The 27,889-nt window shown below is 40.5% G+C and overlaps 1 long non-coding RNA gene across 5 annotated transcripts in view; it reads left to right on the top strand.

Annotated features, from left to right (window-relative positions):
- Positions 1–27,889, top strand: part of LOC141578905 (uncharacterized) — a 62,083-nt gene that overhangs the window by 12,516 nt on the left and 21,678 nt on the right. For all 5 annotated transcript variants that reach the window (XR_012509789.1, XR_012509780.1, XR_012509786.1 and 2 more), the window contains exons 3-5: positions 30–316; positions 2,872–2,986; positions 7,933–8,032. This is a non-coding gene — a long non-coding RNA (uncharacterized LOC141578905). The remainder of the gene's footprint in view (positions 1–29; positions 317–2,871; positions 2,987–7,932; positions 8,033–27,889) is intronic.

The raw sequence follows: 27,889 nt of genomic DNA on the forward strand, positions 1-27,889 counted from the left end.
TGGTTTGTGTTTTCATTCTCCCAATATAGGTTTTGGATGACAAGCTTGTATTTGCAAATGTACACACCCTGTGGGAGGTGCTCTGTACATACGCTGAGATACTGTACATAAAATTGCCTCTGAATCCCAATCATCTGAAAACCGTGTCCTCAGCCTTTGATACCTTCAGCTGTTTTATGAAAGTCCTCCAAGTGGATGAAAGTATCAACAACCGGAACAAGAGTTTTTCATTGCCCTATTTGAGAAGAGCTGCGTGAACGACTTTTATATTCAGGATAGAGATACATTCATCAATCCAACCACCAGGAGCCTCACTGTAAGTCTAAACCGAGTTTAGCTGCTGTCTTGGGGGTGATTTAGAACCTGCTGTTGAATTATAAGTGATTTGGTTTTGTTGGTTTGGTTTGGTTTTTAAAAGCTGCCCATAAAAATGAAAAAAGAGAAAGAAAAGAAATATGCCTACAGATTCCTGTTAGGATAGTAAACAGTGGCTGGTTATTTACCCTGTATAAACCACACGCTTTCTTAGAATCTATTTAGGTTTACTTCATCCTTTCTCAGATCAAGTATCAAGTAAGGGACAGTTTTAAAAAAAAATTCAGGATTAACTGGCTTGTGAGCTCCGGGATCTGCAAGGCAGCTTTCCCTTCCCATGGTGTAAGTCAAATGGCAGAAATGAAATAAAGCACTTCATGTATCCTCCGGTGTTAACAGGAAAAGGTGAGTCTTCTTGACCTTGTTACTTCCTGGGTAAAATGAAGATAATATGTCAGGAGTCGACAAGCCCATTTAGGGCAGGAACCATGTTGTCTTGTTCACTGCTGAATCCCAGGCACCAGGAAGGCTGAGTTTAACAAGTGGGTGAATGAATGAACTGTAGTTCCCCCAGAGTTACCATGTGGGGCAGTGTGGATTAGCAGCTAAGAGCATAGACTCGAGAGGTGAGGGTACAGCTCAAGTGATGGGGCGCATGCTTAGCACGCATAAAGTCCTGGGTTCAGCCCCCAACACCTCCTCTAAAATAGACAAATAACCCTAATTACCTCCCCACCCCCCACCAGAATTACCTTATTATCTCCCTGCCACCAAAAAAAAAAAAAAAAAGGTAGAAGTGGCCAAGAGCATAGACTCAGGCTGGAACACTTGTGCTGGTTTCTCGCTGTCTACCTTGTAAAAGTCATTTAGCCTCTGTGTTTATCAAGTTCCTCATCAATAAAATGGGGATAATAATAGTACCCACCTCGTAGAGATGCTATGGGGATTAATGAATCTGTTTGAATTTTAGAACAGCCCTGGCTAATAGTAAGTACTATGCATTTGCCAGCTCTTTTCATAATTACTGACAGATGTTATTATCAACCAAAGAAGTATTAGTTCTTTGTAAGGGAAATGCATGTTAGACCATTTCATTTATCATTTTCTGTAATTCAGGCTTTTTCCCTCTGAAATACCATTTTCTGTCTGTGCACTAGTAAATCACAGGGCTTTCCAAATTTCATCTGTCTGAGTTCTTGTCATGATGACAATACTGCAGAGTTTTGACATTTTTTAGGGACTCCATCTGAGATGACAGCAACCCCTCAAATTCAGAAGCACTTCTCTAACTGACAACATCTCGCATGAAATGAAGTTTGTAAAATGTAAGAGCTTCAGACGCTAAATGATGCCATAAATGCAAAGATGTTATATCTAAGCTCTTTAAATAAATCCTGTCATTGAAATAAAGGAAATACTATATTATAGCGCTCTATGACTTTGTTACGTTGCTATCCGTTTATCTGACTCTCTAAGACAAAAGAAAGCAAAGACTGAGATTGATCATTACTACTGTGTGGTACACGTATTTGTGGATGAAGACCATACTGAAATGCACTGTCTAAGATACTAAAATGGACACTAAACAGCTGCTTGATGCACATGCATGAACAGAACAGGGAGCTGGTTGCAGGGAGCAGACACTGAGCTTCCTGGATCAGAGACTCAGCATAGCAGTCCAGCCCAGCAGTCCACATGTTTTATATTTATATCCCAGCAAAATTAGCAGTGAGAGTCTGAAATGAACTTTGGGGACACTTGCAAACAGCTGTCATGATTACTAATGTGGGACACCAGGATTCTACAGTGTTTAGTTGGCATCTGCACACAACCATTTCTTTTCCACTAAAGCCTGTTGTAATTGCTGGTTCCACATCCAGGCTGAGGAATCATCTCATGTGGTGTTTGGGAGGGAGGTAAGTGGAGTCAGGACCCATGCTAAGGCTGGGTGGGTAATAATCTGGTTCTAGTACAGGAGAAAGGAAAGTAGGTCAGGTGGGAAGGAGAATGACTGGATTTAAATTTTGTTTCTTGAGTAAGCTAAATATATAACATCATGTCAAGTTTCTTTATTGTTTATATTCCATGTGCTGTCACCGAATAACTACTGAATTGTGGGGACAAAAAAGCCTGGGTTTTAGAATTGACCCTGCCCCTAAACAGCCAGAGTCCAGGTTCCTCTGGGTGTCCAAGGAGGGGGCTGCTGCCTCCACTGAAGCAGTTTGGGCACTTGGGTGGCGTAGTTTTTTTTGCTGTGGAAGACTGGCCCGGTTGTAGGACATTAAGCATCTGCAAGGCCCTCACCAGGTACCCACGGTGGTCCCAGGACTGTAACATCCAAGTGTTCCTTTCCAGCCACGTTTGCAAATGACCCTCAAGGGGTTAGTATTAATCCTCGGTGAGAATTATGAAAAATTATATGGTACCTCCATCCCTTCTGGCAAAGGAGGGCCCCTTATTTACAAATGACCACAAAGTGTTAGCACCACATTTTATTAGCAGAACATGTGAACACGTGGTGACAGTGACGCTCACCTGTTTGCTTCTGCTTCCCAGTGCAACTTCAGCCTCCATCAGAGGACCTCAGCTGCCCCAGCGAACAGGGCCTTCTGTACAGGGAATGTGCTCCTCCTCGAAGCATAGACAAGAAGCAGCCCTTAGATCTCATCAGGTGAGCTGTTGTGGAGAGCACTCCAGTGGGAAGGGCTCAGGGTTGCCCTCATGGCTTCTGAGTGTGACAGTCCTCCAAGAGTGTTACCAACCAGGAAGCTCACAGGAGCTCTGAGCTTTGTTGCCCCAAGTTTTTACTGGAGACTTTATTACAAAGACATGATTTATTGGGTCACTACTGACATGGCTACCCCAAACACTAACTGTAAGTCAAAGCCCTAACATTTGAGCCCCTACCTCTCCTGATGGTCAGTCACTTGTCACAAAGCTCAAAGCCCCACTCCTCTAATCACATGGTTGGTGTCTCTGGCTGGCCAGTCCCCATCCTGAGTTATCTCATGAACACAAGCCATCCAAGGGTCCACCATGAATAGTAAAGACACTCCTATCTTGGGAAATTCAAGGCTTTAGGGGTTGCCGTCCAGGAACTGGGAACAAAGACCTACCAAATTCTTCATTAAACAGGAGTAAATGTTAGGTTTCACTTAAATTATAAAATAAGAGAAGTATTCTCACTGCTTAGCTCTATCTGCTGTTCGACACCGTTTCACTACACCACGTGACTGTAATGTCGCGCTCAGCATGTGTATTCTCAGAGCATCAGCGCCGGCTGCTCCCCGGGAGCTTATGCTGTTTTTGCAAGGCTGCTGGGAGGAGGGAGGCCAAGGACAACTGAGCAAACAAAAATAATCGGGCTAATAAGGAAACAATTTCAGATTGAAATGAAGGAAATAATACAGTGTTGAGATGGGAGACTTGGGGGAAATGGAGTCAAGAAAGCTATCTTTGAGAAGGTTACATGTGAGCTGAGATGGTGATAAGGAGGCTGGTCTTTGAGGATCTGGGATAAGTCACCCCAGGAATAGAGGCAGCTTGTCCATTGCCCCGAGGCACAAATGTGCTCAGCAGGTTTGAGGAGATACTGGAGCCAACGCTGGTGAGAGTGATGAGACGTGAGGTTTAGAAGGGCATCAGGAGCACGGAAAGTAGTGTAGACTCTAAGTGCAGTGAGAAGCAGTCATGATAGTTTAAGCACTAAGGTAATTTTCTCTCACAATTTGCAAAGATAATGTGGAGAATGAATTGCAGGGACCCAGGAAGCAGGGAGGCCTGGTCGGAGGCTCTTGGAGTGGGCCAGATGAGAGATGGTGGGAGCCAGGGAGAATGCGTTTGGGGAGTGGAGCTGACAGGATGCAGTTATGGGCTGGCTGTGGATGGTGAGGAGAAGAGAAGGGTCAAGGTAGCCCCAGGTCGGCCTGGAGCCAGGTGCCTGATCTTCCTAATCTCAGTGCCCCATTCAGATGCCCACCTACTTGGGCAAACCTCTTAACCTTCCAAGTGAGGGTTTTAAATCACTGAAGTCTTTTTGTTTGTTTCACATTTTATGGAAAGATTCAAACACGTACAGAAGTAGAGAGAACAGCACAGCCAGCCTGTCTGTATCAGTCACCCATCTCCAGAATTATCAACTCAGAGTCACTGTTGTTGCAACTTTCATCTCCACCTCTTCCCCTCCCCCACTTCGGGATCATTTTGAAGGCAATCCTACGTAGCTTAACCTTTCATTAGTGAAATGACAAGGTCTCTTTCAAATACAATTGGAATATTCATTTTTTTTAGGGTTACAAAATAATTCCCTGATTGTCACAAAAATACACTTTTAAGCAGTTTTGGGGTTGAAATCAGGATCCAGACTAAGTTCACACATTGCAGCTAGCATATCTCTCAAGTGGGTTCTAATCTATAATTTTCCTGTTTCTCATTTTCCTTGAAATTGCTGAGGGATTTCTCTATTTCCTGTTTGGTTGATTTCATTCTCCCCTGTGGTTAGACTTATTTCTCCATCCTATGTATTGGCTTTAGCTAAGTGATTTGATCCTCCCCTAAAAGCTTGATCTGAACGAGGTTCAAATTTGTGCAAGAATATTTGTTATATGAAGTTTTGTACTCCTGTCATAAGGTACATAATGTCCAGTTGACTCTCTTTTTTGTGATGACAGCAGCCAATAATGATTGTCACCCGGGATCATTATTTCATAAGGGATTTTATTTCATGTGGTCATACTCTAATTTCCTCCCACAATTATCAGCAGGATCACAGTCATGAAGAGGCACTTTCTCATTAACCCGGATTATCCTGTAGAACAGTTTTAAAAGAGGAAGTTTATATATTTGTAAATATTTAAAGTTGATACATTTTTCTATTGTTTCTAATGTTTTTTTTCTAATAGAGGTACTGAAGATTGAATCTAGGACCTTATGCTTGCTGAGCACACACTCTGCCACTGAGTGTACCCCATCCCCCTTGAGATTCATATTTATATGATATATTCCTTCTGTTATTTTTGTTTTATGTTATACAGAATTTGATGGCAGGGCAATGGGTTTGATGGCTATTTAATTATTCTTTATGGGATTTTGGGGTTGGTGTGTGTGTTTGTGTTTGTAAAGAAAACAATTTTCCCACTATTTTAAGTATGTTTTGTGAAGGAAATTATGTTGATCTGTTCCCTTCTCCTGGTCCATGTATTCCCTTGTTGCTTCCCACTAGTGGCCCCTTGAGCTCTGTGACAAGACTAGCATGTCGTTAATCCAGGTTGAAGGAGATCTGAAGAGATTTATTCAAGGAGATGAAATTTGTAGACAATGAATTGGAAAGTATTGAGAAAGTTATTCATTAGGAGAAGGTATGGGGTTGAATTGTTAAGCGCAGAGAAATCTAAGCTATGAACCACCAAGACAATTATTAACTCCAGGAAAAACAAAGTAGGGAATAAAAAAGTAAGCCTAGCAGACAACTTGCTACAGCTGTGAACAGTCTGTACAGAGTCCTAATAATGTAAAGCAAGGATACTGAGCTGATCAAAATTATAATGTATTTGTATCAAAAGGTTGGAAGAATGAAGGTTTGGATGTGTAGAGGAGATGTGGTTTGAAAGAGAGCTTAATATTCATTTTCCAAAATAGAAAGTTAAATAGGTGATACATAAAGCTGAAAAAGTCAGTAGGCTGTGTTACAAGGATATTAGTCAGAAATAGGGAGTTTTTATTCCAAGAGTCAGCAGTAGGAGCTGAACATTGTTGCTTCTGACCAGGAAATGGGGTGGTTGTTGGGAACTGCTCCTTTTTACAATCGGTGTTCGAGAACTGTTTGACTCTTTAATGAATGTATGGTATAAGTTTGATAAAAAGAAATCAAAGCTGAATTTTGAAAAATTGATGTTAAGAATTGGGGTGTTTTTGACAGAGAGAGATAACAATCAGACAAAACTACATTTGAAGGGATCCTCATTATTTCTAGCCTTTCAGCAAGGACTAGGGGGCAGACATCTGTTTAAGGTTCAAAAATTCTTTCTGACATTCTTGCCGACATGTAACCTTTGGAAGTAATGAACTCTCCGTCATTGTAAATATGCAGGCAGAGGCTGCCTGACCAGCTCTCTAACTGTAGCAGGGTGTGTTTACCATTGGCCAGTTGGAGCAAGCAACTTCTAACATTCTTTCAGTTTTGAATGTGGCATTTTCAGGATGGATAGTTGATAAGAATGTATTACAAAAAGCTTAACAAGAAAGAGTCCAAAACATCTCAAACCCATTGCCAGGGTTTTCTCTGCCAGACACCATCCTGAGCCTGCCATCTGTGAGCCAGGCCACAAAGACCAGTCACATGAGAATGAACACACTTTGTCCCTCCTATCTGATTTGGCATCGGGCTCAGCCATTTTCCCCATGGAATAGTCCACGCCCAGGTCTCTGACGATGGAGCTGGTCTCACAGCAGCCCTGTGAGCGCTGGTCCAGCCCTAGGGGTTCCTGCGTGAAGTTTCTCAGGACTCCAGGCTGTTCTCAGAGCTGAGTCCCCCCTAGGCTAAGCCCTCGGAGCTCATCTCAGCTCCAGACTGAGCCGGAAGCTTCCGAGAGAACTCAGAGCTGAGGAAAGTCACAGGTCTTACCCAGCACTGCCGCGTCAGCAGTGCTCCAGCTGAGGGAAGTAGCAGCAGCAGCAAACACACCTGAGCCGCCGCCTCACTTTTCCGCCTCATCCCTAAGCCCTCTGTGTCTGCCTGTCTGTGTCTGTCTCCCTTTCAGGACCAGCCTGGCACCGCTTCGTGCCCTGCCTCCTTTCTTCTAATCTTGCCTCCCTGGCCTGTTCCGTCTACTCCAGCTTAACTGAGTAACATTGAAGTGTTTTTGAAACCTAGGAACAGCCGACGTGCTAGATACAAAGAATACAGGGCAGTTCCTTACTCAGCCACATCCCTCCTGCCCTCTCCCATTCCTACATGAGTTTTATAAATATTTTGTCAGAGAGACATTGCACTCCCAGTTGTTATCATTATCAGCCATTTCCTCATTATCTGTGGTTTACGATGCATTTGTTCCAGGGAAGTTCCCGAGATAAGGCAGACTCAGATGACTGAGCCAGTAGTTGAAGTCCACTTGTGTCAAGCCTGTTAAGAATGATCTTTGGTGGGATTTGTTGAATGTGCCAGACTGTCCAGTGAGTGGTGATGATCCCCTGCATCTGCTCCGGAGTCGGCCTCGTCCCCTCCTTTGCTCTGTTCTCATTTATCTCTCTTCAGCAGGTGAACCAGTGATCTGTATTTCTATGATACGTAAAATACTTCTTATTTCACGGTAGAATTTGGGGGCTGCTGTGAAAACGCATATGTTTTAAGTGTGAATTGAGTCAGAGGTTTAAACTTAAAGCCCCCTTGATTTAGAATCAGAAATTAGTATGATGGAAGGAGGGTATAACTCAGTGGTAGAGTGAATGCCTAGCATGCATGAGGTACTGGGTTAAATCCCCAATGCCTCCATTTAAAAAACAAATAAATAAACCTATTTATGCCCCACCTTAAAAACAAAGAAAAAAGAAATTAACATGAGGATGAAGCTACAGAGTGAATATGTGTGTCTTCTGAAACTACCTTCTGTCTTTCTACAGGAAATTCTACGGAGAGAAGGTCGGAATCTACTTTGCTTGGGCTGGGCTATTACATTCAGATGCTCCTCCTGGCAGCAGTCGTGGGGGTGACTTGCTTTCTGTATGTATATTTTAATCAAAATAACTGTACTTAGAGGTAACTTCTCTTTATTCCTTGCTACGGTGCTTACTTAACTTAGAATGACATTCTCCAGGAGCATCCACGTTGCTGCAAATGGCCCTATATTGTCAGTTTTTATAGCCGAGTGGTTTTCCATTGTATAAATATACCACTTCTTTAGCCAGTCATCCGTTGATGGACATTTAGGCTATCTCCATGTCTTGGCTATTGTAAATAGTGCTGCTATGTATATTGGGGTGCAGCTGTCATCCTGAAGTAGGGTTCCTTCAGGATATATGCACAGGAGTGGGATTCCTGTGTCATATGGCAATTCTATTCCTAGTCTTTTGAGGAAACTCAATACTGTTTCCAAAGTGGCTGCACCAAACTGCATTCCCACCAGAAGTGTCGGAGGTTTCCCTTTGTCCACAGCCTCTCTAGCATATGTCATTTGTGGATTTTTGAATGATGGCCATTCTGACTGGTTTGAGGTGATACCTCATTGTACTTTTGATTTGCATTTCTCTGATAATTAGTGATATTGAGCATTTTTTCATGTGCCCATTGATCATTTGTATATCTTCCTTGGAGAATTGCTTGTTTTGGTCTTCTGCCCATGTTTGGATTGGGTTATTTGGTTGTTTCTTAGTAAGTCATATGAGCTGCTTATATATTCTGGAGATCAAGCCTTTGTTAGTTTCATTTGCAAAAATGTTCTCCCATTCTGTAGGTTGTCTTTTTGTTTTACTTAAGGTGTCCTTTGCTGTGCAGAAGCTTGTAAGTTTCATTAGGTCCCATTTGTTTATTCTTGCTTTTATTTCTATTGCTTGGGTAGACTGCCCTAGGGGAAGATTTCTGAGATGTATGTCAGATATTTTGCCTGTATTTTCTCCTAGGAGGTTTATTGTATCTTGTCTTATGTTTATCTTGCTGAAGAGACTATCTTTATTGCATTGTATATTCTTGCCTCCTTTGTTGAATATTAGTTGACCAAAAGTATTTGGGCTCATTTCTGGGCTCTCTATTCTGTTCCATTTGGCTGTATGTCTGTTTTTGTACTAATACCATGCTGTCTTGACGACTGTAACTCTATAGAATTGTCTCAAGTCTGGGACAGTTATTTTTCCAGCCTCTTTCTTTTTTTCTTAAGTTATTCCCTGGAAATTCTATGTCTTTGATGGTTCCATATAAATTTTATTGTGATTTGTTCTAGTTCTATGTAATATGTCCAGGATAATTTGGTAGGGATTGCATTAAATCTGTAGATTGCCTTGAGCAGTGTGACCATTTTAACAATATTGATTCTTGCAATCCAAGAGCTTGGGATACCTTTCCATTTTTTAAAGTCTTCTTTAATTTCCTTCACCAATGGTTTATAGTTTTCTGTGTATAATTCTGTCACGTCTGTGGTTAGATTTATTCCTAGATATTTTATTACTTTGGGTGCTATTTTAAAGGGGATTGTTTCTTTACTTTCTTTTTCTGTTGACTCATCATTTGTGTAAAGAAATGCAACTGATTTTTGAACATTAATCTTGTAACCTGCTACTTTGCTAAATTCTTCGATCAGCTCTAGTAGTTTTTGTGTGGACCTTTTATGGTTTTCTATATATATTGTCGTGTCATCTGCATATAGTGACACTTTTACCTCTTCTTTTCCAATTTAGACCCCTTTTACTTCTGTTACTTGCCTGATTGCTGTGGCCAGGACTTCCAAGACTATGTTGAATAGGAGTGGTGATAGTGGGCATCCTTGAGTTGTCCCAGATTTTAGTGGGAATCTTTTGAGGTTTTCATCGTTGAGTGCTATGCTGGCTGTAGGTTTGTCATCTATAGCTTTTATGATGTTGAGATATGTTCCCTCAATACCCACTTTGGTGAGAATTTTTATCATAAATGGGTGTTGAATTTTATCAAAAGTTTTCTGCATCTATTGAGATGATCATGTGGTTTTTGTCCTTTCTCTTGTTGATGTGAATTATTACATTGATTGATTTTCATATGTTGAGCCACCCTTGTGTCCCTTAGATGAACCCCACTTGAGCATGATGTATTATCTTTTTTATGTGCTGTTGGAATTTATTTACTAGTATTTTGGTAAGGACTTTTTTCATCTGTGTTCATCAGTGATATTGGTCTGTAATTCTCTTTTTTGGTGGTGTCTTTGCCTGGTTTTGGTATCAGGGTAATGGTGGCCTCATAGAATGAGTTTGGGAATATTCCTTCTTTTCAATCTTCTGGAAGAGTTTGAGAAGGACTGGTATGAGTTCTTCTTTGTATGTGTGGTAGAACTCCCCGGTGAAGCTGTCCAGTCCTGGACTTTTATTTGTAGGGAGGTTTTTTATTGTTAATTCAATTTCATTCCTAGTGATCCATTTGTTGAAGTGGATAGTTTCTTCTTGATTCAGTCTTAGTGGACTGTATGTTTCCAGAAACTTGTCCATCTCCACTAGGTTATCCATTTTTTTCCATGTAGTTTGTCATGATATTCTCATATGATATTCTGTATTTCTATGTTATTTGTTGTAATTTCTCCATTTTCCTTTCTTATTTTGCAAATTTGTTCTCTCTCTTTCTTCTTCTTTGTGAGTTTGGACAGAGGATTTTCGATTTTATTTATTCTTTCAAAAAACTAGCTTTTGGTTTGATTGATTATTTTCTCTATTTTTTTAATCTTTATTTTATTTATTTCCTCCATGATCTTTATTATTTCCTTTCTTCTGCTGACTTTTATGTGTTTTTGCTCTTCTGTTTCTAGTTCTTTCAGCTGGTGGGTTAGATTGTTTATTTGGTATTGTTCTTCTTTTTTGAGGAAGGCCTGCATTACCCTAAACTTTCCTCTTAGCACTGCTTTTGCTGTGTCCCATATGTTTTGTGTGGTTGTGTTTTCATTTTCATTTGTCTCAAGGTATTCTTTAATTTCAACTTTGATTACATCATTGACCCATTGGTTTTCTAATAGCATGTTGTTTAATCTCAATGCTTTCCTTTCTTTCTCCTTTGTTTCTCTGAAGTTGATTTCTAGTTTCCATGGCATTGTGGTCAGTAAAGATGCTTGAGATAATTTCTATCTTCTTAAAATTGTTGAGGCTTCTTTTGTGACTAAGTACATGATCAATCCTAGAAAATGTTCCACACACATTTTAAGAGATTATTTATTCTGTTATGGGGGATTGTAATGCTCTGAAAATATCCACTAAATCCAATTATTCTCTTGTATCATTTAATTTCTCTGTTGCCTTATTTATTTCCTGTCTGGAAGATCTGTCTAGTGATGTTAATGTGGTGTTAAAATTTCTGACAATGATTGTATTCCCATCAATTTCCCCCTTTATCTCTGTTAGTAGTTGTTTAATGTACTTAGGTGCTCATGTTGGGTGCATATATATTAATGATTGTAATATCTTCATCTTGTATTGATCCTTTAAGCATTATAAAATGTCTTTATTTATCTTTCTTTATGACCCTTGTTTTAAAGTCTATTTTGTCTGAAATCAATACTGCTACACCTGCTTTTATGGCATTTCCATTTGCATGGAATATCATTTTCCGTCCATTCACTCTCAATCTATATGTGTCCTTCTCCCTAAAGTGTGTCTCTTGTATGCAGTGTATTGAAGGTTCTTGCTTTATTATCCAGTCTGCTATTCTGTCTTTTGACTGGAGCATTTAGACCATTAACATTTACAGTAATTAATGATAGATGAGAGTTTATTGCTATTTTGAACTTATTTTTGCAGTTGATTTGGTATTTCTTCTTGGTTCCTTTCTTCTTCCTTTTGTGGTATGGTAATTTTCCTTTGTATTGTATTTAGTTTTTGTGACTCACTTGTAAGATTTTGGCTTGTGATTACACTTTTTTGTAAGTCTGTTAACCAATTACTGTAACTGTGTGTACTAAACAGATATTAATGTAATCTCAAACCCATCCTACTGAGAACAAGATTTAAAAAAAAAGAAGAAGAAAGGAATAATACTCTCACAGTCATGAATTCTCATTTCTGTAGCATCCTGCTTCTTTTCTATTTAGAGTAGACCTTTCAATATTTCTTTTAGCATGGGTTTAGTGTTGCTAAATTCTTTTAGTATTTGCTTCTCTGTGAAATTCTTTATCTCTCCTTCTATTCTAAAGGATAGCCTTGCTGGAGCAAGTATCCTAGGCTGCATCTTTTTTTTTTCATTCAGGACTTTGAATATATCTTGCCACTCCCTTCTGGCCTGTAGTGTTTCTGTAGAGAAATCAGCTGAGAGCCTTCTCTTGTAACTCACTCTTTGTTTTTCTCTTGCTGCCTTTAGGATCATTTCTTTATCCTTCAGTCTGGCCATCTTGATTTATGATATATCTTGGCGTGTTTCTCTTTGGGCTCTTCCTGTTTGGGACCCTCTGAGCCTCCTGTGCTTGGGTGTCTGATTCCTTCTTTAGGTTTGGGAAGTTTTCAGTCATGATTTCTTTAATTACCTTTTCCATCCCCTTTGTTCTTTCTTCCCCTTCTGGAACCCCTATTATGCATAGATTGGCATGCTTTATATTATCCCATAGGTTCCTTATATTGTTTTCATTGTTTTATATTTGTTTTTCTCTCAGCTGTTCTGATTGGGTTCTTTCTGTTGTCCTGTCTTCTAGGTCACTTATTCGTTCTGCTGCATTATCTAGCCTGCTTTGTACAGCCTTTAGGTCAGATCTCATTTCAGCCAATGAATTTACCAATTCTACTTGGCTCTTCTTTATAGCTTCTATTTTGTTTTTGATATATTTTATGTCTCTAAAGACTATCTCTTTTAGTTCCTTCAGTAATTTGATCACTTCTTTTTTGAAATCTTGATCTAGTAGGCCATCAATGTCTATTTTATTGATCGTTCTTTGAGGGGATTTCTCTTGCTATTTTAATTGGCAGGACTTCCTCTGCTTCTTCATTCTGCTCATATCTCTCTGGCCCTGTGGCTTTTGGAGTATCAGTTATCTATTGAGGTCCTTAAAGGAGTTTATTTATTTATCTATCTAAAGCCTATGTGGGAATAAAACTTAAAAGAGAGAGAGAGAGAATTTTAAAAGAATGGAGGAAAAGAAGGTTTGAAAACAGTGTATAATCAATAATAGAAGAGCAAGTTGAAGCAGAATAGGAATCGAGTTGAGATATCTTTTAAGAATCTTAATAAAAAGGAGAGAAAATTCAAAATACAATATTTGAAACCTGTGACTAATAAATAACAGATCAAAACCAAGAGAATATAAATGAAATGAGAATTGTAAACATATAGGACTGTTTAAAAATAAAGATTAAAAATGTAATAGGAATAAAACAGATATAAAAAGATTTTAAAAACAAAGATGTGTTCTCCTAGAGACTGTGTGCTCTTAATGGTTTTATTGAGAGGCCTTTGTGTCTTCGCCCTGTTTCACAAACTCACCTTGCTCTGTTTGCCCCCTTGTCTGTGCTGCTCACAGTGCCTTTCGGCAAGAAGATTGCACCCCTCCAACACTGGGTCAGGTGATCCTTTCCTTTGTGGTGGGTGGGTGGGTCACTCCCCCTCCAGATGCTGCAGTCAGTGCTGGGCCAGTTGCTCCATATGTGGGCTCAGCTTCAAAAGTAACAGCTTTATGGAGATATAATTCACATACCATAAAATGCAGCCTTTGAAATTGTGCATTAGGATTTTAAGTACATTTCAGGGTTTTGTAGCCATCACTCCCAAAAAGAACCAGTACCCTTTAGTAAGTCACTCCCTAAACTTCCTTTCCCTTAGACCCCAGCAGCCACCACTCTACTTTCTGTCTCTACGGATTTGCCTGTTCTGGGCATTTCATATAAGTAGAACCATACAGTATGCTGCCTTTTTTGATTGTCGTCTTTCATTTAGTGTGACGTTGTCAAGGCTCATCCATGGTGTAGCATATATCAGTACCCAAAGTCCTTTTTGTGTTCAAATAATATGCCATTGTTATAAATACACCACTTTGCTTATCCATCCATCAGTTGATGATGAATAATTCTGCTGTAAATGCTCATGGACAAGTTTTTGTGTGAACACATATTTTCAGTTCTTCTCAGGATATATCAAAAAATGGAATTGCTGGGATGTATTCTACTTTTAACATTTTGAGGAATTGCTAAAGTAGTTTTTAAAGTGACTGCACCATTTTATATTTCCAGTAGTAATGTATGAGGAGTCCAGTTTCTCCACATCCTCATCAACACTTTTTATTACCGAGTTTATAGATACATATTTATATATCATATATCATATATATTTGTCATCCTATTTGGTATGAAGTGGCATGTCATTGTGCTTTTGATTTCTGTTTCCCTAATGCCTACTGATGTTGAACATCTTTTTATGTGCTTATTTCCCATTCGTATGTCTTCTTTGGAGAAACATCTATTCAAATTCTTTGCCCATTTTAATTGTATTTGTCTTTGTATTTTCATGTTTTAAGTCTCCTTTGTCTATTCTGGATAAAAAGTCCCTTATCAGGGAAAATATTGGAAATATTTTCACCCATTCTGTGGATTGTCTTCTTACTTTCTTGATGAAGTCCTTTGAAGCACAGAAGTGTTTAATTTTACTGAAGTCCAGTTCACTTGATATATTTTCTTTTGTTGTTTGTGCTTTTGCTGTCATATCTTAGAAGTATTTGTACTTCAAAATCCTGAAGATTTTCTCATTGTTCATTTTCTAAAAGTTTTATAATTTCAGGTCTGTGATTTATTTTGAGTTAATTTTCATAAATGGTGTTAAGATAAAAGTTCAGTTTTCTTTCTTTCCAGGTGTATGTTCAGGTGTCCCAGCATCATTTTTGTAAAAATTACTTTTTCCCGTTGGATTGTCATGGAACCTTTACGAAAAATTAACTGGCTACATGTAAGAGTTTGTTTATGGACTCTCAGTTCTTTTCTCTCAATCTATTTGTGTGTCCTTTATGCAAGTACCACACTGTATGGATTACCATTTTGTTACTGAGTTTTGAATTTGGAAACTTCAAAACTTTGTTCTTTTTCAAGATTGTTTTGACTATTCTGGGTATCTTGCATTTCCATAGTTTTAGGAACAGTTTGCTCATTTCTCACAAAAAGCCAGATTTGCATTAAATCTATAGGTCATTTTGAGGACAAATGCCATCCTAACAATGATAAGGCTTCTGATCCATGAACACAGAAGAGCTTTCCATTTATTTTAGGTCATTTTTAACTTCTATCAGTAGTATTTTAGTTTTCAATATACAAGTTTCAGACATTTTCCTCAGTATTCCACATATTTTTCTTAATATTCCTAAGTATTTTATTCTTTTTGATGCTATTGTAAATGAAAATGTTTCCTACATTTTATTTTTAGATTATTCACTGCTGTTGTATAGAAATATAATTACTTTTTTATATATCGATTTGTGTCTTACAATTTTGGTCAAACTATGTTGTTAATTCTAATAGTTTTTTTTTTCTCTCTCTCTCTCTCTTTTTTCTTTGTGGATTCCTTGTGATTTCAATGTATAATATCATGTCATCTGGAATTGAAATAGTTTTATTTCTTTCTTTCTAATCTAGAGGCTTTATTTTCTTTGTCTGTTTGCTTTGACTAGAACCTCTAGTACAATGTTGATTTTGGGAGGAAATAATTCAGTCTTTCACCATTATGCATGATCTTTGCTCCAGGTTTTTCATAGATGTTCTCTGTCAAGTTGAGGAAGTTCTCTTCTATTCCTAGTTTTTATCTATTATTCTATTAATATTGCATATTACATGAATTGACTTGTATGTTGAAGTGCCTTTGCATACCTGGATACATCCCACTGAATTGTGGTCTATTTTATATGTTAATGGATTGGATTTGCTTTTATTCTGTTGAGGACTTTTGCATTTATATCCATAAGAGATAGTCTTTAGTTTTCTTGTGATGCCTTTGTCTGGTTTTGGTATCAGTGTGATACTCGTGTCATTGAATGAATTGGGAAGTGTGCCCACCTCTTTATTTTTAGAAGAGTTTGTGAAGCATTTTTTGTTTGTTTGTTTTTTGTTTTTGTTTTTTCTTTAAGTAGTTGATGGAATTCACCAGCAAAGCCATACTGGCCTAGCATTTCCTTGTGGGAATGTTTTGGATTACTGTTTCAGTCACTACTTATTGTAGGATTATTTGAGTTTTCTATCTCTCCTTGAATTAGATTTAGTCACATATCCTTCTAGGAATTTATCCATTTCATCTAGATTATCTCATTTATTGGCTATACAAGTATTCATGGTATTCCCTTATATTCCTTGTTATTTTTGTTAGGGCAGTAGTGACATCCTTCCTTTCATTTCTCATCTTAGTAATTTGAACCTTCTCCCTTTTTTTCTTCAGTACTAGCTAAAAATTTGTCAATTTTCTTGATCTTTTCAAAGAACCAACTTTTCTTTTTGTTGATTTTTCTCTGTTATTCATCTATTCTCTATTCCATTTATTTCTGCCTTTACTATTTTGATTAGAATATTTAATTCATTTACATTAATGTAATTTCTTATCAGGTTGAAGTTACATCTGCTATCTGCTTTCTATATGACTTTTTATTTCCCCAATGCTCTATTACTACACTTTTTTGTACAAAGTAGGCATTTTCAAGTGTGCCATTTTAATTTGTTGTTTATTTTATCTTTTTCTTCTCCTCCTCCTCCTCCTCCTCTTCCTCCTCCTCCTTCTCCTCCATTGCCCTGGAGATTATTATTAACATATTGTTTTAAAGCAATCTAGTTCACATGAATGCCAACTTAATTTCAATAGTACACAAAAACTTTGCTTTGATATCAATCTTTTCCCTCCCCCTCCTCATGCTGTCACTGTCATACAAGTTACACCTTTATGCATTTATAAGTGCATCTACACTGTTTCATAAGTATTGTTTTATGTAGTTGTCTTTTACATCAAATAGAAGAAAACACGTACATGTAATACTGTATTTATACTGTTTTATTTTCTTACTCATGTAGTAGTGCTCTTTATTTTTCAGGTGAGTGTCTTTTCATTTACACCTGCTGGACTATCCTTAGTATTTCTTGTAGGGCAGGCCTGCTAGCAATTGATCCTTTCAGATTTTGTAGGAGTGTGTTAATTTCTTCTTTTTTTTTTTTTGAAGAATCATTTTGTTGGCTATAAAATACTTGGTGACAGTATTTTCCTTTTATCACTTTGACGATACCATCCCACTGCCTTCTGGTCTCCATGGTTTTTGATGAGAAATCAACTGTCTTACTGAGGAGCCTTTGAATATGTTGAGCCTCTTTTCTCTTTCTGCTGTCAAGATTCTTTGTTCTTCTCTTTTGACACACTTAGTCTGATGTGCCTATTTTCGATGTCTCTACGTTCATACCACGTGGAGTTTGTTGAGCTGCTGGGATGTACAAATTAATGTTTTCATCAAATTTGGGAAGTTTTCAGCCATTATTTCTTTATATACTTTTTCTACCGCTTTTTTTCTCTCCTTCCTTCTGGCGCTCACATTATATGTGTATTGGTATTGTTGATGGTGTCCAACCTATCTCTGACACAGTGTTCATTTTTTTTCATTCCTTTTTCTTTCTGTTCCACAGACTGGATAATCTCAGTAGTTTTAAATTAACTGACTTTTTCTTCAACAAGTTCATATCTACAGAGAAATCTCTTATTGAATTTTTCATTTTAGTCAATATATTTGTATCTCTAGAATGTCCAGTTGGTTTTTAATGTAAATTTTATCTATTGATATTCTCTGTACAATGAGATGTTCACATACTTAAATTCTTTAGGCATGGTTTCGGTTAGCTCTTTGATCATATGTGTAATTCCTTATTTATGTCTTTGTCTAGTAAGTCCAGTGTCTGGGTTTCCTCAGGGAGTTTCTATTGACTACTTTCTCCCCTGTGTTATGGCCAAACTTTTCTGTTTCTTTGTACATCTTGTAAATTTCTGTTGAAAACTGGACATTTAAAATATTACAATATGGCAGATCTGAAAGCCAGATTTTCCTCATCTCCAGGGTTTATCATTGTTTCCATTGTCATTGCTGCTGCAGATATTTATTTAGTTACTTTCCTGAACAAATTCTGTAAAGTCTGTATTCTTTATCATGCATGGCCATGAGATCTGTATGTGTGCAGAAAGCCTAGTTGTCATCACTGTAATAATGATTGGACAGTGAATTCTTTCAATGCCTGGAGCCAATCGTTTGAGCTGTTGCCAGGTGGCTGTGTGCCTGCGTGCTGAGGGATGCCCTCAGCACCGGCAGGCAGTCTGCAGCTATTCTGTAGCCTTTAGTTCTTGCTTATGCAGAACCTCAAGTTCAGCCAGAGTTGAAGGCTTAAGATTTTCTCAGATCTTTCCTTGCCATATGCCACACATGTGTACGGACTTCTACAATTCTCAGAATTTTTTGGAGCTATTTAACCCTACCTCCACCCCCAGAAAGTCTCAATACTCAATTTTGCCTTCTAAGTTTCCTAGTCAGCATCTAATTAGCCTGTACTGGTACCACTGCCTCATGCAGTTGTAAAGTTACTCACTGCTGATTGTTTTCCACAAACACTCTGGGGACAGGCTGTTTGCACAGCATGAGTTTGAGATAGGTGAATAAGTGACAGCTCTCTGGGGGCGGATTTTTTGGGTAACTTCAAATCACTTCTGCCCCTTCCTTGATTGTGAGACTGTTGCTTTTAAAGGCCACCATTTAGGTGAGGATACGGGGATGGGGGTAGTTCAAGTTACGATATGACAAAACTGACTATCTTTATGGAGATTTAGCTGTTATTTTTTCTCAAATAAACATTCCCCTTATTGCTGGAAGCCTTGGTTAAATTTCCAGAGTTCTGCAGAGGTTAATTTTAACAAATTTTCCCATTGTCATTGCTTAACAGAGGAGTAAGTTTTCCAAGATTTTTACTCAGATATTGTAGAAGTGTATCCCATTTGCATTTGTTTTTAACTGAGTTACTTGCAAGAGTAACTAATTCTACAGCTCCAGCCCCATTCAAATAAGAGTCCATCTGCATGGCTTCTCCTACAGGGAGAAGTGTGCAACCTGTTGTCCGTTTGTTGTTTTACTTATTAAAGTGTAGGGGTTTTTAAGAATATGCTCATGAATAGCCCTTTGTCATTTTTACACGTTACAAATCTTCCACTAGACTGTGGCTATTTTTTTCCCTTTCTTTTAGTTGTTTTAATGAAGTTCTCAGTTTTAAGGATTTTCAGTATAGCAATATGTGGATGCTGATTACACGGGTGAGGCATTTAACTACTGTCTAAACCTCAGTCTTTGCTCTGATTCACTGTCTAGAACATCTGAACATATCTACTGAACCCCATATACCAATGGACAGTGACAGTCCTAATTAAAAAAATGCTTTTTAAGTAAAGCAAAAAATATTATCTTTGACACTGGAAAAGACAAATTTCAAATTTACTAGCTGATCTTGTTTTCTGTGATCATTAGCTACATCATGTTTATAGAGCCGAGAGGCATATTGAGCTACTGATTTTATTTCATCGGATTTTAGAATGTAGAACACATTTCAGGCCCACTTATAGCACCATATGTGTATCTTTAAGGATATGTACATATGATGATGTCTTTATTAAAGTACCTTATTTTATTTTAAGTACCAACTGCTGTGAACCTCATTAAGGAAACCTTGGAACTGCGGGACTAAAATTTTTCACACCACCACCATCCCGTAGCATCTCTTTTGCACTTAGATGTTGTGTGGCAGATTATTTTTCTGCTCCCTAGGAATGATCAATGTTGAAGGGGGAAAAAAATCCCTCCTCTAATTAATAAAGTCCAAATCACATATTTATCTGAACAATGGCCACCATTTTAGTCCACACCAATCCATCTACTCATACTGACTCAGAGTCCTTAACACAGACAATCCACAACTGTAGTCAGGGTCCTCAGCCCACGTTGTATCCCCTCCCCATTCTTTGTTGATTCTGACCTACTTTTGTCCAACACGTCCTGCCAGCCTCTTCGCTACCTTACTGCAGTTTTTAATTTTTACCTTTGAGTCCCAGGCTGTGCCTAGTGATTTCCAGAGAAACGCCAGACACCTGGCTCATCAGGAGGGGTGGGGAGGATTTCAGGAAGCTATTACCAAAACTCACTTGCAGATCAGTAAGTGGCTGTTGTGAGCATTCCTTCTAGATCTCTGCCAGGCCCGCTGCATCCACCCCAGCAAAATAACGTAGCTCCTCCACCCACCTTTGCCTCCAATCATCTGGGTTTCTGCTTTAAGTGACACTCAGAAGCTGCTGATGGGCATTATATATATATATATATTTTTTTTTATTTGAAGTATAGTCAGTTACAATGTGTCAATTTCTGATGTACAGCACAATGTTCCAGTCATTCATATACACATATATATGTATGAATTCCTTTCCATATTATTTTTCATTAAAAGTTATTACAAGATATTAAATATAGTTCCCTGTGCTATACAGAAGAAATTTAGTTTTTTTAGCTATTTTTATATATAGTAGTTAATATTTGTAAATCTCAATCTCTGATGGGCATTTTTAAAGCCACATCTGGAACCCTTGCTGCAGAAGAGTCTGAGAAATATATTTTCAACCTCATAGCATTTTGGTTAGGAAGTTGGAATAAAGGCTGAGCTGGCTCACCTAACTTTTCTGCCTTTGTGAGTAAAGAGGTCTGGAGATTCAAGGCCCAATGGAATGTCCCAGCCCTTCAGTAGCAAACTCTTAAAGCAACCAAAATGCTCCCATTTGCCAGAGCATGACTTGTCCTTAGATACTGCTGGCCATAACCACCAACGCTGTCTAATGCATCGTCTTCATCTGGTGCACACTTTCTTTAGATGTCTAATATCCTGATTAAGAGGACAAGCTGGTTTGGATTCCCAAGGTCACAGGCAGCCTTCTGCCTGACTTTGATGTATATATGTTCATTGAAGAGTCCTCTCTCAGATCAGCTAGAGCTGCCTGGTGTGTGGTTTGCCAGAGAATGTGGGTATATTGCTCCCCACCAGAGTCCTACCAGTTGTTTTATTGCAGGAAGAGAGAGAGCAAAAGAGACAGAACAGAAAGTTCTTGTCCAGCCTCAAGCACAGTCACCCCTGCCCAGGACTCTTGCTCTGGGACACGAAGAAGTACAGGTCAGCATCGACGTGGCCCTGGTGTACTCCAAAACATGGTGTGGTTTTACTGGGCTATCTGTGTCTTTCATGGACCCTGCAAAATTCTCCCCATTTGTGAAATGGGGTACTAAGGAACTCCCACCCATGCCTGTAGCTCCCAGGGTTTCCACCCTTATGGGTTTTGAGGATTTGCTGGCAATTCATTCTTTTACACCAGGTCATTTCTCAGTTACACGGCAGTCCTGTGACTTCCTCATCAGAACTACTCCTTAAGTTCGGGATTCAGTGAAAGATGCCATTCATGTTCAGGGAGGAGGAGGAAGACAGCACAGATCAGAATTTCTGTTTTGCTTTTTTTGTTGTTGTTGTTTTCATAAGCCGTCTCCAGTTGTCGAATAGACCCTGAGCAAATGAATGACTGTTACACTCCCATTTGAAGGATGAGGAAAATGACACTCAGGAAGAGGAGGCAAATATCCTGAGGTTCCAAAGACAAAAAGGGATGAGCACAGAATAAGATCCCTGCAAATTTCTTGGCTGTCATCAGCCTTTAGGTCAGTGACAGAGTGCCGTGTGTAGTAGTAAAGTTGTAGCGTGCATTTAGAAGGGTGCAGATATTCTTGTTTTAGTTGATACAATCACACTGTTTTGTCTGGGACTCTGAAAAAGAGTAATGGGTTAGAAAATGTTGGTTTCTCATCCTTGGTCCTTCCTCACCCTCACCCGTCTCATGAGATCAGTACTCATTCATTTCATCCCTGCCCACCTGTAGGTGATAAAGCATAGCATGATTTTCATGTCCTGCTTCACTGATTCTTGTGAAATTAGGTGTTTGAAGATAGGAAGTCATGAAAGGAAGCTGCTTTTTTTAAATAAAGTGCAGTAATTTTCTTAGCAGTGTAGGAAATTGAGGATTTTCTTCATTGAAAATCAATAGAGATTTCAAGAATATCTGTATTTCTGATGTGTAGATTAAAATGACAAAATCTAGAGGGATTACAGAAACACAAGGATGATACAAAAAGTATCTTTAAAGAGCTTTCCTAAGACTGGGCTTGTAAAGAGACTGTTAGTTGACAGAGACCCTCTTCTCACCCATAGTCCCTCTCCTTAGGTTGCAAAGGGCCAGCGTTTCCCCTGTGTGCAGTCCTGGTGCTTCAAGTGAGTTGTGGGGTAGGGCGGTGCACATGGTGCTGCCTTCAGTTGGTCCACCCTAAGTAACATCTAACAGTCAAGGGGCGAGTGTGTTGTAACGGCATGAACCATGCGCCATGCTCTCCGGGGTGTGTGCCCATCTCAGCTCATCCCAGCTCAGGTGATGGCAGAGCAGAGAGTGGTGGCAAGAGGTCAGCCATGAGTAGCATGGAGCACCTGTAGTCAGCTGGGACCCAAGAGGCTAGGAGTTCCAGGTGGAAATCCCAGGACTTCCCACAGCTCATTCATTCAGCTAATACTTCTCCAGCACCTGTGATGTGCTGGTGCTTCCTTTGTGAACAGAACCAAATCCTTGTCCTCCTGAAGTTGATGTTCTAGTGGAAATAAGAAATGATACACACAGGAGCAGATCCTGGTCAGGACACATGAGTGCTGTCTATTTTGGAGTGCACAAGGTGAGATCCTTTGGGAAGGAATGTATGATACAGGAAAATGTGGGGGAGAGGATGGCCATATCCCAGGTCGTATTTGGGTCCCTGGGATGCACCTCACCAAGTGTGGGTCCTTGGTTTGCCCAGCAACGAATTCGAGAGCCACAGTTCAGTAAAAGTAGATTTATTCAGAGAGATATATACACCATAGACAGAGTGGGCTGTTTCAGAAGGCAACAGAAAGGCCATGAGGCATGGGGGTTGGGTGCTCCAGTTTAAAGTAAAAGTAGATACACACTCCACAGACAGTGTGTGGGCTGTCTATCTCAGCAGAGAGAGCAACCACGAGGTGTGGGATTGTTAGATTTTATGCACTCAGTATCTTCATATGCTAATAAGTGGGAGGAATATTCCAACTGCTTTGGGAAAGGTGTTGGGATTCCCAGAAATTGGGCCACCACTCACCCTTAGACATTTTATGGTCAGCCTTGAACCTGTCCTGGGACCTGTGGGAGTGCCATTTAACATCCTGCTGTATTTCGGTGAGTGTGTATTGAAGCTCAAGATCTACTGGGAGTTGACTTTTCCACCATCTTGGTGCTAAAGGCTGTGCCATTCCTTTATTGGATTTGCCCGGCCCCTTCCTTCCTTTCTCATGAGGGAGCTCTGGACTGATTGCACAATTGCAGAGCAGGGGACACAGTGGAAAGAACTTCATAAGTGGAAGGTGGAAGGCAGTGTTTTCAGTAGAATTCTCAAGTCAATTACAAAGTAACGGTCTTCTTTTTGCTGGGGGTACATGGTGTCACATGAGGGAACTGTGAGCCTTGGATACTGTAGTGAGTGGGTGGCTCACTGTGTATACTGTGTTGCTTCTTAGGTGGCCCGAGGACAGTTGGCTTATAGGTGACCCATTCCCTCAAGCAGGGGTCTCTTTGGGGATTTTCTGCATGTGAGGGTAACATGGGTCACTTGGGGGGCAGGACCAGCCAGTCACAGCTTGGTCCACAGTCACCTAGTGCCCTCAAGGCTTTCACCCCATGGATGCGTCACCTCCCCCTGGATGGGGACAAGGGCACAAGTGGTGGGGCAGCTTCTCAGTGGTGGAGGCATTGCTCTCCAGACCCAACACTCAACAGCGTGGACCCCTGGTGTTGGCCACAGTCTTGGCTAGATGAGGCTGTTCGGTAGCTGAGCTCATGAGACGTGGGTGCCATGCTTCCATTCTCACCAAGAGCTCTAGTTTCGAAGGTTCTCGTCAGACAGCCACAAATACTCCATAGCCCATAAACAAAGAACAGTCTCCTTCAATCGGGGAAGGGCACACAGAAGGAGAACGGAAGATCCCGAGAGCAGGAGAGGACAAATCCGTCCTGCCATCAGGGATCTGACAGACGAGCCAGCTCAGTTCCTCTTACTAGTTGTTTACTTGGAGGATCTGGGGTATTTGGGTGACCTGCAAGTGTCAGGAAATAGTACACGAGGGCTTTGTAGATTTTCTGGTCCGGTATTTACTCACCCCATTGTAGCTGTCGTGTAAGGAAACAAAACTTGTTGGACAACAGGCCATGGCCTCTGCTCCCTGGTGGAGCCAGGAGATTACAATATTAAGTACGACTGCGGGGGCATCATTTCTATGTTGAGAGGCCAGATGGCCTTACATAACTCTCATGCTGGATGTCTAAGTTGCAGAGGGAAACTGGATTCCATCCAGCTCTCCAGCCAAGGAGGATACCAGAAGTGGCCTCCGCCACCAACTGTGAGCTATTTGCCTCCACTGACAGCAGCATCTATAGCAAAAAGCTGGGCTGCCACCTGCGTTTCCGTGTAAACATCCGAGTACCCACAGCAATGGCCTCGTGAGGGTTGGTGTGCCCAAGGAAGCGGTGTGTGAGATGGAGGGAGCAGTGCCGGGGTCAGACACCGGGCGGGCAGGCAGGCAGTGACGATATCTGTGCAGCGCAGGGCCCATGGAACTGAGCCAAAGGGAGGCGGGTTTTGGAGCAGGGAACCTGGGCAGTGCCGTGTTATTCATAAGAAGATCCTGGGCTCTGGATCCACGAAGTCATTGGCTTGATTCCAGACACTAACCTTCATCTTGGGCAAATGTTTGAAGCTTTCTGTGACTCTGTTTCTTGGTGTCCCAAATGGGGACAATAGTAGCAATTACCTCTGAGAGTCAGGAGTGCCTTTATAGTTGTCATTTCATTACGCTCACAGCAGCCCACGAGCACGGTTCTAGGTCCCCCAGTTTACACGTGGCAGACCAGTAACCTTTTAATCAGTAATCACGCAGCTAAGAATGGTCAGAACGAGCATTTGAATTTGATCCCTTTGTCCAGATTATTTCTATTCTCACCCAGTATTACTGGAAAATTAGTAAACTCAGAAGAAACACTGCTGGGAAGTGGGTGCTTGAAACATGTTTGTCATTGGGGAGTGTTGAGTTCACGTTCCTCACAGCCCATCCGAGGCTCCCTGCATCTCCGGCTGCCCTTGCTGGGGTCTGCAGGGCTCTGGGAAGCTTCTCCTTGATCTCTACCCCAAGGCTCTCTGCTCTCTACAGGTTGATTCTCAACCCTGACTGCTCAGTAGAGCTAATGTCTAAAAACAAAAAAATGGTGGGGAGGGTATGGCTCAGTGGCTGAGCACTTGCTTAGCATGCAAGAGGTCCTGGGTTCAATTCCAAGTACCTCCATTAAAATAAATAAATCTAACTACCCCCCCAAAAAAGGAAAGTATTTAAAAAACAATAAACAGTACAAAGGCCCCACACCAGGCTGGGGCGCACTATGTTTTAAAGGCTCCCAGATGATTCCCATGTGCAGGACGGTGAGAGCTACCCCTCTACATCTCTTCTCGTGAGCTTGTCCACTCACAACCATTAGCCTCTTGAAGCAGGAAAACTACTTGGCTCAGCCTAGAACTTTCTCCCGATTTCTAGACTTTTATTTGCCTATTGGACATCTCTCCTGGAGCCCACAGGCACCCAGCCAGAACTGAATCAGTTGTCTCCTCTCACGACTTGCTCCTCTTCCTGCCCTTCTTGTTTTAGGAAATGGCACTATAATTTAGGACACTGCCAAAGCCAGAAAGCTGGCCGGCATCTTTGACCTCTTCCTGCCCTTCCATCACATCTGTGGCCAATCCGTCCACCTGCTGAAATGTTTTCTTCTCTCTCCTCCTAGCGGGGCTTCAGCAGGCCTTCACATGAACCTGCCAATAGGTCTCCCTGCCTCTATCTTTTTTCTTTCTAGATCACTTTGCATGTCTCCTTTACCTTGGAGGCACACAGAGTCCTGTGTGATGTGCACCTGTGATCTCTCCACCTGGTTGCCTCACCTGCCTCCCACACCCTGTTCTCACTTCTAGACTATTTGCAGTTCCTGGAAGTGACCTGGCTCTCTTTGGCCTCCCTCCTTTGCATGTGCAGCTCCCCAGGGAGAAATGGCCTTAACATTATAACTTCACCTGATCACTTCTAGGGCATCTCAGAACTCACCACAGTGGTTTCCTCCTCTGGGAGAGCGTTGGCTACAGTTCCGGCTCTCTGCCCCGAGCACCCACTGCTGACTGTTATCCAAGACGTCTTAACACGCCTCCTCAGCCATCATTTCATGATGAGTCCTGTGCACCTAGGAGCTCCCGGAAGCAGGGACTGTGTCTTTTTTCTCTTTATTCTCAGAGCATGGTAGAGACTCAGGTATAATGGTGGAGGGAACAGTGGTTATTCTGGAATTTCTCTAGAGTTAGGGCCTAGGGGTAACAGTCTGGTTGGAAGAAGGGCTTAGGGGATTTAACCTGAAGCCACATTTTTCAATAAACATTTCATGTTGTTTTTGTCTACTATTTGAAGTTACGAGTCTTAAAACAGATTGACGATTTCTAAAAATTACTTTACCGAAGATTGAGGAAAATGGCAGTTTTCCATATTTAAGAATATTATTTTAATTTTGTGTGACTGGGGTGGTGGAAAATAGAAATGCAAGGGTTACTAAAGCATTGTTATCCCCTTCCCCACCCTCAGGTCCTTTGGACAGAAGAGACAGGGATGTGAGGAGAAGGCTTGGAGGGTGGACCGTGCACTGCTTTTAAATTGTGACAGTTAATTTTACTTTTTTTTAATTTTCTTTTTTAATGGAGGTACTAGGGTTGAACCCAGGACCTTGTACATGCTTAGCACGTGCTCTACCACTGAGCTATACCCATCCCTCTGATATTTGTGTTTTTAGTGGGCATAATGTGCTGGTAGCAGGTACTTTAGCATCAGACACAGTCACCTGCGTCTGACCATCACGTTAATAACTTTTTCTTGAGCTAGAGAGCTAGTCTGTTTCCAAAAGTTCAATAAATAATCTACATTTTCTTTTTTCTTAAAAAAAGGCATTAACTCATGTTTCTCTTTAGTATCGCCTATAAATAAATGTGATTTTATTAACCGTTTACCAAAGTGTTAACGGTAATAAATATTAAGTACTGGTTTCTGAAGCATCAGTCATCACTGAAGATCCACATTCTGCTGTTCTCTCTCTCTGTTAGTCACCTTACTTCTGGAGTTCTGGAAGCGGCGCCAGGCAGAACTTGAGTAAAAATGGGACACGTTTGAACAGGAAGAACAAGTCCAGCCAGAATAGGAGGCGCGGTGTCCCCACGTGGAGACAGATGAGATTACCCAGGAAAAGCGGGCGCTGTTTAGATGCACTTTAGTCTGTTTACTTCTGGGCTTGTCAGCCTTGGCTGCATGTTGGAATCACCAGGGGACCTTAAAAAATGTTGGTGCCTGGATTCCATCACTGCTAACTCGGATGGTACTTAGTGGCCTTTGGTGCATTCTGGCATAGGGAAGTTTTTAAAGCTCCTCTGGTTATTCTAATGTGCAGCCAAGTTGAAGGAGCACTGACTGGAATGGTGTACACAGAAGAGAAGTGTGGTCCTTCATTCATAGTAACAGTAAAAAGGGGGAAAAGAAAAAGTCTTGTATAAGTGTATAAGAAAAGAGGCATTGACTTTTATCCTTTCATAACACCAATAAATAAATGCAAAATATAAATTAGCTGCTATGACATAGATGTAGGAGGAAAGACACATTGGTTTTTATAGTTGACTCCCATTTTTTCACATGTGCCTTCATTATTGCCGCCTCCTTTTCATCGTAGACTAGGTGCCCATTTGTC

This window comes from Camelus bactrianus, chromosome 1, assembly GCF_048773025.1.
Source record: "Camelus bactrianus isolate YW-2024 breed Bactrian camel chromosome 1, ASM4877302v1, whole genome shotgun sequence".
Classification (NCBI taxonomy): Eukaryota; Metazoa; Chordata; class Mammalia; order Artiodactyla; family Camelidae; genus Camelus; species Camelus bactrianus.